This window comes from Podarcis melisellensis (genome assembly GCF_964234715.1).
Source record: "Podarcis melisellensis genome assembly, chromosome: 9".
Taxonomy (NCBI): domain Eukaryota; kingdom Metazoa; phylum Chordata; class Lepidosauria; order Squamata; family Lacertidae; genus Podarcis; species Podarcis melisellensis.
The window spans coordinates 7,338,117-7,344,116 of record NC_138541.1 but is presented as its reverse complement, the minus strand read 5'-3'; positions in this window follow the sequence as shown (position 1 = coordinate 7,344,116).

The following is a 6,000-nucleotide window of genomic DNA, read 5'->3' as shown; positions in this document are numbered from 1 at the left end:
TGGAAGACTTATAAAATGCCACAGAGAGATAAAACGTCCCAACGCCACGGATCCATTTCAACAGCAGGTATACGAAACATATCTTTGCACACTTTGCCCAGTACTCAGGGATCTATTACGATAAAAGGCTGTGCATAAATATTGGGAGATATCATCTATTGGCTTCTAATTTAGCCTGTAGACTTCAATATATTACTACTTCCATTATTTAGCACACTCATTCTTGGAGTGTCTTGAGCAATTTTCTCCAACACTGGGGCCCATTTTACATTTTATTTAATCTACTTCTTCATTTTTGGCTGGTTCCTAAGCCCGTGTATGAAACTAATGACTATTACGGGATGTCAGTCACTGGTGGAAGGATTTTCTCTCTATGTTTTCCATGAATATTTTGTCCAATTAATTCCATCTGGTAGTGTCAAATAGCTTACATCCCCCCTCTCATCGCTTAGCCGTCTTATTTTTCTTTGCTTCACTGATCCAGAAGTAATCCAATATAATAGCCCAGCACTACCCCCCACTCCCAGGCATATATCCACCTTCTCCTCCCTTGTGATTATATTTTAAAGCCTGCCCCGTGCACAGTTCAATACTGCTCATCTAAATGGAATAATAAATCACAAGTAGATGAATGTCAGTTGTGCGAGTTTTCAATGATATGCAAAGGCAGCTCTCAATTTATTTTGATTTTATGGGGCGGAGAGGAGGGGAACCCCTATACCTCTCATGTTCTAATATACTCATACCGGTCAACATGGCTTACATCATTTAAAATCAAAATATAACAATGAACCGTAAAGTCACACTATAACAATCACAAAATACAAATAGAACAACAGAACTAGCAAACTCGACATGGGCTAGAAAAGGAGAGGAGACACAGTTTCCTACTAAAAGCAACTCGGAGAAGTTCAATGCCTACCATGTTTTTTGAATGTTTTTAACCAGTGGATGGGGTAAAAACCAGGAGAGAGCACTTTCGAAAAATGTCTCCATACTTCACTTGAGGGTTGTTGGGGTCTTGTTTTTTGTGAGTTTTGCAGTTATAATGAAAACTGTCACCTATTTGCTTCCTTTCTCCCCAGTAGCTCTCTCTTGCCTTCGCTTTCCATGGGTGATGCCATCATGCAGCCAAACTTAGTTGGGTGCCCAACAATTCTGACTTTGCACTCTGAGCAAGTCAAAAGCTGCCCCCCAAGAGGCTAGGCACCATTGCAAATGATTCATCCAAACCAGATGTGCTTTCTCCTAAGACCCGTTTAAAATCACAGTTCTCTCTAATTTCCTTCTTAATCTCTTTTGATTGGTGACGGTTTGGAGAAACACTGGAAAATCCAACAGGAGGCGTCCCCCCTCCCTTTGCCACCTCTTGTTTTGACAACTGTCATGGAAAGTGATTGTTCCCAATTTAATGCAACCCAATTGTGCAGTGTGAGGAACATATGCTTACTAGTCCGGTGCAAAATGCATCTGCTCTCGAAGCATGCTTGTGTCATCTTTCATCATCCAAACGGGGAACTGATCAAAAGTTCAGAGCTCTGCACATGACCTGGGGGCACTCACCTTCTCCTTCATATTTCTGCTCCTCATTCGACACGGCAGACAAGGCGGCTCAGCCACCTACCGAAACCAGCGGTGACTGTTCATTAATTACACCTTAGTAGCTCTTACACTGCACTTCGCAGCGGGAGGGCAGCACCTCCAGAGCCAAGCCAAATCCATTGAGTGTTTGCAGGTGATCAGACGAACATACACTAATTCCTCTTCTCTTTATGCTCACATCTGCACCATGTATTTAAAGCACCCCCAGAGCACATATAAAAGCATGTGAACCCCATCCACCCAAAAAAACTATCCGGGGAACTGTAGATTCTCTCTCACACAGCTACAGTTCCCAACAGAATTCCCAGTTACAGTACCCAGGTTTCATTGGGGGAAGCTATGTATTTTAAATGTCCAGTGGATGTACTTACCTCTAGGTTAGATGACCACAGAGCATTGTACGTGGGGCTGGCTCTCAGGACATTTTGGAAAACTTCAGCTAGTGCATAATACAGTGGCCAGGTTCTCCACAGGGCAAGATGGTTGAGCATATAATGTCAATCCTGGCCTGACTGCAAATGATGCCGATTACCATATTTACTCAAATCTAATGCTCACCTTCTTGGCCAAATTACACTGCGAAAATCAAGGTGTGCTTTAGATTCAATCTCACATTTACATTCGCCAGCAAAAAAAAAAAAAAATGGTTTCAAGGTTCTGGAAACTGAGGTGTGCATTAGATTTGATGGCACATTAGACTTGAGTACGGTAAATACGGTAGTTTCTAGGCCCAATTCAAAGTACTGGCTTGGACCTATGAAGCCTTAAATGGCACAGGACTGCAATACCTCAAGGGCCACCTCTCCACATATGAATTGACCCGGATCCTGCAAACATCATCTGAGGCCCTTCTTCATGTGCCTCCTTCACGAGAGGTTGGGGGGGGGGGCACAGCAACACGAGAATAGGACCTTTTCTGTGGTGGCACCCCACTTGTGGAATGCTCTCCCCAGAGAGGCTCACCTGGTGCCTTCCTTACATATCTTTAAGCTCAAGGCGAAAACATTCCTCTTCTCCCAGGCCTTTGGCTAATTAAACAATCTATGGCCTTTTGAGCGGGGTGGGTGGGTAGTATTTTTGTTTGTTAATAAAATCTGTGAGAGACAGAGAGAGAGAGAGAACCATCGATGTGGGTGTGATGCATTGTTTTCACACACATACATTTAAGGCATATTTAAAGCACACTACTTCTCACAGAGAAGCCAATGAACTAAAGTATTTTATTATTATTATTTTAAAAAAAATATTGCAAAACAGTTTACATTAAACAGCACAGACAAAAAAAGAAAGAACAGTACGTCCATAACAACTACACACACACTAACAACAAATCTTCTAATTTCACACACACTTTTGACTTCGGATTCACCTTATTGTGCTTTCTACATATTCTTAGCCTATATGCACTTCCTGGGAACTAAAGTATTTTTAAGTGTGCTGGGAATTGTAGCTCTTTGAGGGATGAAGTCCAATTGCCAGAAATCTTTTGGGGGGGGGGCGTTTCATGTGCTTAAAATGTGCTTAAAATGTATGGTATATATGCAGCTTTACTGTTTGGAGATGGCTATCGTTCTTCTCCCCTCCAGGCTAAACAGACCCAACTCCTTTGTCCCTTCCTCACACAGCTTGGTTTGTTATAACCACTATAATACTTTTCAACTGTTTCCATCCATGTCTGTAATATGGACTCTTGATTCTTATCAGCTTATCTCCAGTTGATTTATTGATGAGGTAAGCAACACCCTAGCGTCTATTTAAGGGGGGGGGGGGAGAGGCTGTTGGGGATTATAAGTCATTCATCTTAAACTGCAGTTCAGCGACATCAACTCACTAGCTTAAACACACACACACCAAAAAAGAAAAATACCCCTGTGGCTAACCTCCTTCATATTACAGTTATTTCAAGAACATCAATAAAATGAAAAACAAGTGGGCTGGTGTTCAATTTGTTTTCTAAGGGTAGTAAAAAGAAGGAGGCAGGAGAGGCGTTGCTGGTTCAAACGTTACATTTGTAGAGACTCTCAGAAACAGCATGGCTATCATCCATGTTACTAGATATTTTTTGTGCGTGAATAGTAAGAACTTCATCATCATCCTTTTTTATTTGTATGCCGCCTTTCCACAGTTAAAAAACAATGCTCAGGGCGGCTTACAGCATGACAACATTTACATAATTACAGTGGTGCCTCAGGTTAAGTACTTAATTCGTTCCAGAGGTCCGTACTTAACCTGAAACTGTTCTTAACCTGAAGCTCCACTATAGCTAATGGGGCCTCCCACTGCTGCCGTACCGCCGGAGCACGATTTCAGTTCTCCTCATGAAGCAAAGTTCTTAACCCGAGGTAATATTTCTGGGTTAGTGGAGTCTGTAACCTGAAGCATATGTAACCTGAAGCGTATGTAACTCGAGGTACCACTGTACAAAAGTCATAAACAATAAATAAACCACATCAAAATATATATATATATACACAACCAAATGGGAAACAATTTCCACATGACTCAAAATCTAAAACTAAGACTACAGCATTAATATCACAGTTTAAAATGACATAGGTAAAAAAATAACAGCAATTTAAACAAAACGGAGCCTTCTCTGCCCAGCAGCAGCAGCGGCAGCGGCAGTCCTTTATAGAACCCATCAGGCCCCGCCCTGGGCCAGGTGGTGAGTGGCAGGACTGGGGCCCTCAGGTGCTGAGCAAGGGAGTCCTCCTCTTGCCAAAAGCCTGCTGGATCCGGTCAATGACCCATCTAGTCCAGCATCCTGTTCTCACAGTGGCCAACCAGATGCCTGTGGAGAAACCTGCAAGCAGGACTTGAACACAACCACTCTCACCTTTCGTGTGGTTTCTAACAACTGGTATTCAGAAGCATCGCTGCCTCCAACTGTGGAGACAAAGCGCAGCCATCGTGGCTGATAGCCTCTCCTCTCTGGATTTGTTTAATTTGCTTTTACAGCCATCTAGATTGATGGGCGTCATTGCCTCCTGTGGGAGTGAGTTCCATATGTTAACTATGTGCTGCACGAAGGACTTCCTTTTATTTGTCCTGAATCTTCCTTCCTTCAGCTTCTTTGGATGTCCACAAGTTCAAATACATGAGGGGGGGGGGACCATTTCTCTATGCACTTTCCCCATGTCATGTATTGTTTTAGAAGCCTCTATCATGTCACCTTTTACTCATCTTTCCTCTAAACTAAAAAGTCCCAAATGCTGCATCCTTTCTTCACAGGACATTGTAGGAATGCCTGCCCATTATAACCACCTTTCTGCATTTTATTTCATCACCCCAACCATTCATGGTCAAGAAGAAGAAGAAAAAGAGTTTGGATTTGATATCCCGCTTTATCACTACCCTAAGGAGTCTCAAAGGGACCGGCTGGCACTGTGGGTTAAACCACAGAGCCTAGGACTTGCCGATCAGAAGGTCGGAGGTTCGAATCCCCACAACGGGGTGAGCTCCTGTTGCTCAGTCCCTGCTTCTGCCAACCTAGCAGTTCGAAAGCACGTCAAAGTGCAAGTAGATAAATAGGTACCACTCCGGCGGGAAGGTAAACAGTGTTTCCATGCGCTGCTCTGGTTAACCAGAAGTGGCTTAGTCATGCTGGCCACATGACCCAGAAGCTGTACGCCGGCTCCCTTGGCCAGTAAAGCAAAATGAGCGCCGCAACCCCAGAGTCAGTCATGACTGGACCTAACGGTCAGTGGTCCCTTTACCTTTAAGGAGTCTCAAAGCGGCTAACATTCTCCTTTCCCTTCCTCCCCCACAACAAACACCCTGTGAGGTGAGTGAGTCTGAGAGACTTCAAAGAAGTGTGACTAGCCCAAGGTCACCCAGCAGCTGCATGTGGAGGAGCAGGGAAGCGAACCCAGTTCACCAAATTAGGAGTCTACCACTCCTAACCACTACACCACGTTGGCTCTCTGCACTCTGTTAATGCACCCTTGCAGGAGGGAGTGGTCCCAGCCATCCTCAAAGAGGCAGTGATCTGACCACTCCTGAAAAGGCCCACCCTAGACTTCATTGATTTGCAGTAACTACGCCAAGGTTGCAAATACCCTATTTTTACAGAAAGTGATTGAAAGGATCCCCAAGGACCTGCTCTGCAGAGAGAAGGCTTAAGGCACCAGGCCCACTGGCAGACCAACTCCATGTTGTAAAGATGTCTGCAAACAGGGCATAAAGGTTGGCAACATCGACCCCACTATGTGGGAATCCCTTGCAGACAAATGCAGTGCCTGGATATAGGCGGTCAAGTTGTGTATGCATAACAGTGACCAGAGGAGGAATGTCCGCTGGGAGGAGTGCAAACAGCAGAATTTACAGCAGCACAACCAGACACCTTCATCTGCCCCCGCTGCAACAAAACATGTCTCTCCCATATTGGTCTCTACAGCT